Below are 10,975 nucleotides of genomic sequence, written 5' to 3'. Positions count from 1 at the left end.
TTTACACTGGTAACCAGGGTAAACATCGGGTAACTAAGCGCAGGGCCGCGCTTAGTTACCCGATGTTTACCCTGGTTACTAGCGTAAAATGTAAAAAAAACAAACAGCACATACTCACATTGCGTCCCCTGCAGTCTGCTTCCTCCTCTGACTCAGCGCCGCAAAGTGAAAGTGAAAGCAGCACAGCGGTGACGTCACCGCTCTGCTCTCACTGTACGGCGCTCAGTCAGTCAGGAAGTGGACGCAGGGGGACGTGAATGTAAGTATGTGCTGTTTGTTTTTTTTAGATTTTACGCTGGTAACCAGGGTAAACATCGGGTTACTAAGCGCGGCCCTGCGCTTAGTTACCCGATGTTTACCCTGGTTACCAGGGGACCTCGGCATAGTTGATCGCTGGAGAGCGGTCTGTGTGACAGCTCTCCAGCGACCAAACAGCGACGCTGCAGCGATCGACATCGTTGTCGCTATCGCTGCAGCGTCGCTTCGTGTGAAGGTACCTTTAGTCAGCAGCTGCCTCAAATTAGGGGCTCTTCTGGAAGTCAGGAGTGGCCTACTACTGATTATTTCAGTCGTTTGAATGTCCGTTTGTAATATAGGCCAATGTCTGGTCAGGATTGCTCTTACCTGATCCCAACTGTCGTTATACTCCGTGATGAATCTTGTTTGTGATTGCCGAGGACGTCTGACGGAGGTCAAGAGGGAAATTTGGTCCTGTTGTTTTGCTCGCTGAAAAGCCGTGGAGACCACCCGTTTCGGGTAATTCCTATGTCTAAAACGATCTGTCAGATCACGGGCTTGTGTTAAGAAGTCCTGATCCAGAGTACAATTGCGTCTGATGCGTAGAAATTGCCCCGTAGGGACACCAACCTTGGTATGCCAAGGGTGGAAGCTATTAAACTCTAAGAGGGCATTTGTCGCTGTCGGTTTCCTGAAGAGGTCCGTTGCCAAATGATCTCCCCTCTCAAAGATCCTCAGATCCAAGAAGTTGATGGAGCTATTGGAGATAAAATGGGTTAGAAAGATGTTGTGGGAGTTACATAGTTACATAGTTACATAGTTATTAAGGATGAAGGAAGACTGTAAGTCCATCTAGTTCAACCCATAGCCTAACCTAACATGCCCTAACATGTTGAATTAAGTTGGAATTAAGACCATTGATAAATTCAACACAGTCTTCCCTGGTGCCCAGCCAAATGAAGAATATGTCATCGATATATCGATGCCAATTTCAGACCTGGTTTTTAAAGGCCATGGATGGGTACACAAACATCTCCTCCCACCAACCTAAAAAGATATTTGCATAGGTTGGCGTGCATTTTGCCCCCATTGCCACTCCTGCTGTCTGTAAATAAAACGTCCTGTCAAACAAAAAGAAGTTGTGATAGAGTACGAATCTGAGTAGGTCCAAGAGGAAAGAATCATGTCCCCGGTCCGTATGTGTGTTCTTATCCAGAAAGAAAGTTACCGCATTCAAACCGTCCCCATGCTCAATATTGGAGTACAGGGACTCCACGTCGCACGTGACCAAGTAGAATTACCAGGAGAGTTCTATCTGTCCGCAGACTTCTATGAAGTGCGCAGAGTCCCTGATGAAAGAGGGTAGGGCAGTGACGATGGGTTGGAAAAAGATGTCCAAATACTCACTTGCCCGCTCACAGATGCTGCCGATACTAGAGACAATCGGTCTCCCAGGTGGTCTCTTCTCATCTTTGTGTATCTTCGGCAACATATAAAATGTTGCCATGAGTCAAAAAGGGTTGCCAGCCGTATTTAAATCAAATAATATCAATTTTTATTAAGGTACAATCAAATAACATAATAAAATATTACCACTTATGATAAAGTGACATAGTGACTAAATCCGTGGATGCAGTGGTGAGCTGGGAATATCGGTACGAGACATGAAAGCTCCTATGATATACATATGTGAAGATCGTATATTATCACAATGAAGTGTGCTAGCAGCTGACTGCCGAAAACCGGCAGCCCAGCAAAGGTAAATTGATTCTATAAAGTGCAACAGTGCTATGAAACAGACCTAAAGCTGCAAATGCACACAGAGTAAGTAAAAGGTGTTATTTACCCATGTGGGATAGTGTAGAAGTCTCGTCCGGCACCCAGTCACATACCCCAACGCGCGTTTCGCGTTTGAACGTTGCCGCTTCCTCAGGGGGCGTGGTCTAATTGTGATCCCAGTCCCATATAAATAGTGGTCACATCCGATCATGTGACCGCATCGCTAACATGTGCCAGTGCGCCTGCGTGAACCGCTAATGCAATCCTATGCGTTCCAAGCCTCACTCCCCACAGCGCAAGCGCCGGTCACGTGAGCGGGCGGGCGCCACGCCCCCAACACATGACACAGGACCGCGCTACGAGGAGAAAGCAAGAAACAGCAGAGCGGATTACACTGTGTGTGAATAGGTGACTGTTACTTAAGAAAAAACAATGTACTTTGCAAAAGATGTGCCTTTGTGTGTGTATTAATATGAAATTTACAAGTGATAAGTTCCCTGAACATTTATCTTTTTTGGTTTGGTAATATACGGCTGATGTTCTTGTGCATGTGTTCATTTCTGTATATTTTTACAGCATCTAAAATCAGCTCCCACATGGATTACAAAGCCCGTGAACAGACGTGGCTGACACAATTAAACGATGTGTTCTGTGATGATCCTGGTGCAGCTCTGATGGGTAATGGTGGTGATAAGCAGGAAATCTTTAGGCAATTGAAAGACCATCTTAATAAACGTCTACGTATTTGGTGGAATCGGGCATTCTTAAATAAATATTTGGAAAAGCAACTCATACCAAGGGGATTAAGGGTGCAGGTATTCCCTTCATTTGAAGTAGAGGATGTCATGTTTCGGGAAAAATGGGAGGAATTGGCTACTACCTGTTCCAGAGGTTTCATGGAACTGTTAGCTCACAGCAATCAATCCAATCTGGACATATTGGACAAAAAGATTGAGGAACTTCAGAGCAAGTTGAGGCAGGACCTGTCTACTGATGCCCTAATCCAATATAATACTGAATTGGATAATGAATTCACTAAGTGGGAAAAAAACATATGTGAAAATAAATCGCGCAAATTTCAGCGTGATTTGAATGACCAACGGTCCAATATGATCTATAGATGGAATGGAAGGGGACATCGGTCGAGGGGATCCTCCCGTGCCAGATCTGCCTCCACGATATCTATTGCTTCAAGTGAAGAGTCAAACAAAAATCAACCTAGATTTTACGACCTACGCAATTCTGGTTTCAACCGTGAGAGAGGTGGGGCCAAACGTAAAAATGCCCAGGCTACCCAACAGAATAAAAAAAGCAACAAAGGTCTTGAGGTGATTAACCTTTCTCAGCATACATTGTCTAAGGATCAATTGGATGTGCTACAGAGGGGTTTGACTTTTTCCCCTACTAATAAATTTAATCTGTTTACAGCTACCAAGGACTTATATTTGTTCTCAAGGAAATTGATCTTTAGAAAATTATTTGGGAAGGATGGGCACCTGACATCAAGTGATGATGTGGAGAGGGAGGCGCTCATGGCACTGGAGGATCTCCTGGAGGAGCAGACCTCAGGAGTGGTGAGTACTTTCCCGAGTGACTGTCGGTCCAGATCTACCAGGTTTCCCCCCTTGTCTGCGTGCCCAGTAGTGGAAATCTTTACGAAGATGGTCCTGCAGGACTTCCAAAGAATTTCAACAAGGCGTAAATATGACAATTTAACATCAAGGCAAAGATCGGCCTTGGAACAGTTAAGAAACTATGATGATGTAGTTATAAAACCTGCGGACAAGGGGGGAAACGTGGTGATCTGGCCCAATGCTCTCTATGAGAAAGAGGCATTCAAACACCTTAGGGATAAGGTGACATATAAAAAATTGGATTATAATCCTACTGAGACCTTTTCTCATCAATTGGAAGAGATCTTGGTTGATGCCCATGAGAGAGGGATCATTCCCAAACAGGTGTTGGATGGTCTCCTGACTAAATTCCCCAAGGTCCCAACACTGTACTTTATCCCCAAGATTCACAAAAATCCCATTGACCCACCGGGCCGTCCGATAGTTTCTGGCATGGGGGGGTTGAGCGACCCCATATGCAAATTTGTGGATTACTATCTAAAACCATTGGTTGAGGCGCTCCCCTCTTATGCCAGGGACACGTCGGACGTCCTGTGTCGGATCAATGGGATTCAATTGGAGGAGGACATGTATCTTGTTACTGCAGACATACAGTCCTTATATACCTGCATTGGCCATGATGATGGTTTGGAGGCGGTCCGCTTCTTCCTGGGTACCAGCAACTGGGATGGAGCCATTTGTGAGCTGATCATGGAACTCTTGACATTTATTTTGACGAAAATTTTTTTTGTTTTTAAGGATGTTTTCTATCTGCAGCAGCGTGGCACTGCCATGGGCGCGGCCTGTGCGCCCTCTTTCGCCAATCTCTTCCTGGGTTACTGGGAGAGGGAGGTTTTTGGCGGGGGAGGGCCGCGGGCCGCGGACCGTGTGCAGTGCTGGCTGCGCTACATTGATGATCTATTCATTATATGGCAAGGATCTGATGTGGCTTTACATGAGTTCATGGATCAGCTCAATGCTAATACATATAATATCAAATTGACGTACCAGGTGAGTAGGACTGAGGTGGACTTCCTGGACATCAAGATCGAAGTTGATGGTGACAGGATTCTACAGACCGATGTTTTCAGGAAGTCCACGTCAGTCAACTCCCTGCTACATGCAGAGTCAAGTCATCCTTATAGTACGGTTAAGGCCATCCCAGTTGGTCAGTACCTCAGGATGAAGCGGATCTGTTCCTCCACCACCTAATTTGAGGCGCAGGCAGCTGACTTGAAAGTCAGGTTCCAAACCAGAGGATATAGCAACAGAAGTATTAAGCAGGGATATCTTAGGGCCAAATATGCTCCACGTGATCAATTGCTATGTACTGGTAAAAACAAGTCAAAAACTTCGGAACAGAACAATGCGGTAAGATTTATCTCTACCTTCAATGGTGAGTGGTCTACCATGAGGGACTGTCTGCAGAGACATTGGAACATTCTCCATAGTGATCCACTACTATCTAAATGTCTGACTAAGCATCCTCTTATGACTGCAAGACGCAGCAAAAATCTCAGGGATTTGTTGGTATCTAGTCATTATGTCCCCAAGATACGCACTTATAATTTTGGATCTGAGGGACCCCCTCGTGGCTGCTATCAGTGTGGGGATTGCATCTCTTGTGTTAATATTCGTCGCACTGCCACTTTTGAATCTGCCGATGGTCAAAAAACCTTTTCCATCAATTACCATATAAATTGCAACACTACACACGTGGTGTATTACGCCACGTGTAGTTGTTCTAAGATTTATATTGGTTTAACTTCCCGCCGTCTTGGAACCCGTACTAGGGAACATGTACGAGATATATTGGCAGCGGCAAATGAGACTGATGTGACGCAACTCAAGACGATACCCCGTCACTTTTTGCAGTTTCATGGGTGTAACCCAAAATCATTTATGCTACGAGGTATCGATCTTGTAAAATGTGGCATCAGAGGGGGCAATATTAAGCGTATCTTGGCACAAAGAGAGTGCCGCTGGATCTCCATACTGGGCACTATGACGCCCATAGGCCTTAATGAGGCACACGGTTTCTCCTCTTACCTTTAAGAGATTTAGTATAGTTCTCTTGTCTTCGGTATTTCCTGCTGTCCTTACCATATCTCATCAGATTTTAATTGTGAATTTTTGTCTCATGTTTTAGTGTGTGATTATTTCCTTATGGCGTGCATGCGATGGCTGCCAGCTGTGGACATCAATGTGAGGATTTGATGAATAAAGATCCACAAGACTCAACATCAAAGTACTATACAGAATTCATAGTGGACATTATCAATTGGAAAATTGGCTATTGTAGCTATAACTGATTATTGATTTTGTATGTATAGTTTATAGCTCATTGTTCTTATTTGTGGATGTTTTCTCTCTTTTCATATGTTGGATGTCCACTAAGATGGTCCTGACCATTTACGCCGTTTGGATGTTTTATCAATGTTACAATTTTTTGTTATTACCATTTATTTTAACCTGTTTTTGTACATCACAATTTTTCCTGTCCATTCCTCCGCTCCATATATTTTATAGTATGTCAGATCATATTCTTAACATTCATTATGGATTTTGGAGATAAATGTTCAGGGAACTTATCACTTGTAAATTTCATATTAATACACACACAAAGGCACATCTTTTGCAAAGTACATTGTTTTTTCTTAAGTAACAGTCACCTATTCACACACAGTGTAATCCGCTCTGCTGTTTCTTGCTTTCTCCTCGTAGCGCGGTCCTGTGTCATGTGTTGGGGGCGTGGCGCCCGCCCGCTCACGTGACCGGCGCTTGCGCTGTGGGGAGTGAGGCTTGGAACGCATAGGATTGCATTAGCGGTTCACGCAGGCGCACTGGCACATGTTAGCGATGCGGTCACATGATCGGATGTGACCACTATTTATATGGGACTGGGATCACAATTAGACCACGCCCCCTGAGGAAGCGGCAACGTTCAAACGCGAAACGCGCGTTGGGGTATGTGACTGGGTGCCGGACGAGACTTCTACACTATCCCACATGGGTAAATAACACCTTTTACTTACTCTGTGTGCATTTGCAGCTTTAGGTCTGTTTCATAGCACTGTTGCACTTTATAGAATCAATTTACCTTTGCTGGGCTGCCGGTTTTCGGCAGTCAGCTGCTAGCACACTTCATTGTGATAATATACGATCTTCACATATGTATATCATAGGAGCTTTCATGTCTCGTACCGATATTCCCAGCTCACCACTGCATCCACGGATTTAGTCACTATGTCACTTTATCATAAGTGGTAATATTTTATTATGTTATTTGATTGTACCTTAATAAAAATTGATATTATTTGATTTAAATACGGCTGGCAACCCTTTTTGACTCATGGTTCTCCTATTAATGTTATATTCATGGTTGAGTCGCTAGTTTTTTGGTTTGGTAATATACGGCTGATGTTCTTGTGCATATATAAAATGTTGCCGTCACCAGATGTTCCACCCATAGGTATTTTTTCTCTTGGGGCGAGATGATACCGAAGCGCTGTGTCCTGCAAAGTAAAGCGTCAAATTTAGATGCAAAAATATCCGTAGGATCAGATGGTAACTTTTGATAGCACCTAGAACTGGTAAGTTGTCTGTTCGCCTCAGTCAAATATGCTTCCACAGACCACAACACCACGTTGCCCCCTTTGTCCGCTTCCTTAATGACGAACTCTTTATTGTTTTGTAAGTCCCACAAAGCTCGTTTTTCCTCATGGCTTATATTGGAAAGCATACTCACCCGAGCTGGCATGGCCAAGATGTCTCGTTTCACCAGCTCAAAGAATATTTTGATGGCGGGCACCAATGAAAAAGAGGGTGTTTTGAGAGATTTATTTCTTCCTGGGAATCTTCTCCTGGTATATCCTGATTCATTTTCGTCCAATAGGTCTAGTAGATCTTGGAAGGCTTGACGCTCATCTAGAGGCATAGATTGCAGAATATCTGTTTTTTTTATAGATCACCTGGAATGTGAGGTTCCTACAAAACAGATAAAGGTCTTTGACCAAAGTGAATTTATCAGCAACATGTGTGGGAACAAAGGTAAGACCCCTCTTCAGGACAGCAAGTTCTACAGTGGTAAGCACATGGTTTGAGAGATTTATTACCTGTAGAGTTGATGTGGAGGGTCCCGAGGCCTGTTCCATAAGGTGGGAGGTGGTCGCCGAATTCACTTCCGCCTGGTCGGATATTTGTGATGGTATGACGAGTTGCGGCTCTTGTACCGCGCTGTGCGTTTTCTTACGGCTCCTCCGTCCCCTCCCACGTCTGGTCCGTGGTCTATTTCGCTTCCGGCGGAGGATAAAAAATCGCTCGAGCTCTCTTCACCACGAGAGGGCGTGGTGGATGTAGCAGTTACCCCTGGAGAGTTATTACCATAAGTCCTAGTACGGCGTGAATTGCCCCTTTGTGTCCATCTATACACTGTATTTTGTTCATAATCAGTTTTGTCCCTAAGGAGTTTTTTACGCTTCCTGCCAGTTATCTCTGCCTCGTATTTGTCCAAGGTATCTTTGAGTGTGATCTTAAAGGCATTTACTTTTGTCCCCTCAAACGTATTCAATTTGGTTTCTAACTCCTTAATAGAGGTCTTCGTAATAGAAAAAAGGTTCCTGTCATGCTCCAATAATAAATTTAAGAGTATATTTGAGCATCGTGTGAGTCCCTGTTCCCAGATCTGTTTAAATGTAGCTGAAGGTTCCCATGCTGGGAAAATGGATACACGTAACCCCCGAGGTACCAAACCCAGTTTAACGTACTCCTCTAGGCTCCTCATATTCCACCATAATCTAATGCCCGTCTTGTGTTCCTTCATCAGTTCTGAGCACACTGCAGAAAAACCAGATTCAGACTCCGTGACGGTAGAACCCAAAAAATCAAAAGCGTTAGACGACCTGGCCAACCATGCCGCCTCCCTAGCCTCCCAATCCATGACGCTCCACACAAGTGTACAATGTAACAAACCTACAAATTCTCACCCCTGTGGCGGCACATTTTTTGTCTATGCACAGGGGTTCCCCCACGAATCTCAAAATTGTGGGGTTACAGAAGATCTGTTGTGGTGAAAGGGGTGGTAATATACATAACCTTCTTTTGCATGCAGAATCCAGGTGGATTTTTGACCTCCAGGCGGTTACTCCCCTGGGGCTTAACGAAGAGCTTCTCTTTACGGGGTTGCTGGGGTAGATTCATAGTGAGGTGTTTGACCTTACTGGCAGCTGACTCCTGCTCCTAACTTTCTGCATGTTATTTCCTCCAGGGAAGCTGACAACATACAGAATGGTACCAGGTGGATACATAATGGACGTTGATAAATCTGGAAAATCATCCTGGGACCTGTGTCGTTTCATGGAGTTCTTGAATACTGGACGCAAAATGGATGGAGGGTGCATGTAGATAGTTACCGAAGAGAATGGAAAAACAACAGATGTGGACAGAATCATTTTTAGCCACCAGGTTGTGGCAACTTTGGCTATCCCTATCTCTCTTTTTTGGATATTGATATGGTGGACTTTACCCATTATTATAACAAGGACATAAGGCCGAGTCAGCTGGATGGAAGATCTCCGTAGGAGAAGCCGGCTTGGACCAAGATGTTCAGGCACAGACTATATCAAGCCTCTTGAACTATTTCACCAGTGGGAGATATATTAACGCAATTAACATATGTGTGTAGTAATATTCTATTGTTTGTGCCCTGGTATAGGTTATGGGGTGGTCCGCATTGTATATTGATGTATTACCATATGCACTCTGTTTAATAACCGATTTCTTTTCAGGTCCTATTGGCTGTTCTATGCATTATCTTACACCGCCCCCAACATTGACCCATATAGTGTCCCTATGCGTAATGGACCATTTATCTTTAATAAATAATTCGCCTACTCTACAGGTCTTAGATACCTATTTGGATACCACCATAGGTCTTTCTAAATATTAGCTTACTTGCTATCTGTATGAATAACTTATCACTGCCTTTATTAATGTGGATTTCTCTCTTTCTTTTGGCGGCTATGCTCCTCTGTGCGGCTCTAATACAGCCCCTCCAACCGGGCTTTCACTGCTCTTTCCACTCCCGGCGATTTCGCCCTCCAGTGTCCTGCCGGCTTGGGACGGCGCGTGCGCAACGCGATCCTATCAGGAGTCGCGGTGTGCACATGCGCACTGTACCCGATGGACGCTGTTTCTGTTCCGGCATTATGCCGTCTTCCTCAACGTGACGCACGTGGCGTCCCCCGCTCCTCTATCCTCCCCTCTGCACATGATGCTCTACCCACAGCGGTACGTAGTTTCCTTATTTGAAATGCTACTTAAACTTGCCAATTATGCTCTCAGCTACTTCCCCTGACGAAGCTGCTGCGGCAGCGATACGCGTGGGGCCTTCTCGCACCATACCCCTTGCATTGCTTTGGGCTATTGTGCCCATCCCCTTACCTGCTATATGGGAATTTAATCCTTGCTTAAAATCCTGGTCCTCCCATGCTTGCTGTATTTTTAACAGCTCCGTCCTGCTGCCATCTGACCATCAACAGGTAGTATTCATTTGGATGGCCCTGAATATCACGACTCTCACCTGCCCACGGTGTATGTGTATACATTGGTAGTATACACACTTGTCCCATTGGCGGAATTTTTAGGCATTCCGCATTATGTGGATGCACACGGGTCACATAGATCAGGACAGCCAGTACCAAGGGGCACTTCATATCAGGAGGAACTCACTTGAACGCAGGGGTTATTGATTTGTATGCATTTATGTGGTACTGCTTGCATATTGATGGGGTTTTCATTTCATTTTTGGGGTATGGTGTTTTGATACATGTTTTCATGTTTTAGATGTTTTTAATGTGTTTTCTGAGGTGTAATAAAGGTGTTTTTTTGATACATTTATACATACATGTTTTCATTTCTGTGGATGTGCATACTATATGAGTCTATCTTTTCTGGTTTTGACATGTTGCTATTCATAGACTCAGTATTGCACCCTGTTACGACAAATTATATATGACATTGGTGCGCCCCCGTTTTTTTTTCCTTTTGGCTTGAAAAATTATTTCTTAGCCTCCAGTTTTGTATTTTCCCAAGGGTAACAGGAGAAATTGGACCCCAAAAGTTGTTGTCCAATTTGTCCTGAGTACGCTGATACCCCATATGTGGGGGGGAACCACCGTTTGGGCGCATGGCAGAGCTCGGAAGGGAAGGAGCGCCGTTTGGAATGCAGACTTAGATGGAATAGTCTGCAGGCATCACATTGCGTTTGCAGAGCCCTTAATGTACCTAAACAGTAGACACCCCCCACAAGGGACCCCATATTGGAAACTAGACCTGCAAGGAACTTA

General features: G+C 44.5%; 1 long non-coding RNA gene across 1 annotated transcript; it reads left to right on the top strand.

Annotated features, from left to right (window-relative positions):
* Positions 1–652: 652 nt before the first annotated feature.
* LOC143765829 (uncharacterized) lies at positions 653–10,646 on the top strand. Its single transcript, XR_013213471.1, has 3 exons — positions 653–756; positions 7,596–7,679; positions 8,896–10,646. It is a non-coding gene; the product is annotated as an uncharacterized LOC143765829 (long non-coding RNA).
* Positions 10,647–10,975: the final 329 nt, after the last annotated feature.

Source organism: Ranitomeya variabilis, chromosome 4 (genome assembly GCF_051348905.1).
Source record: "Ranitomeya variabilis isolate aRanVar5 chromosome 4, aRanVar5.hap1, whole genome shotgun sequence".
NCBI classification, from domain to species: domain Eukaryota; kingdom Metazoa; phylum Chordata; class Amphibia; order Anura; family Dendrobatidae; genus Ranitomeya; species Ranitomeya variabilis.
The sequence above is the reverse complement of the archived record's forward strand: the minus strand, read 5'-3'. Positions and strand labels throughout refer to the sequence as shown.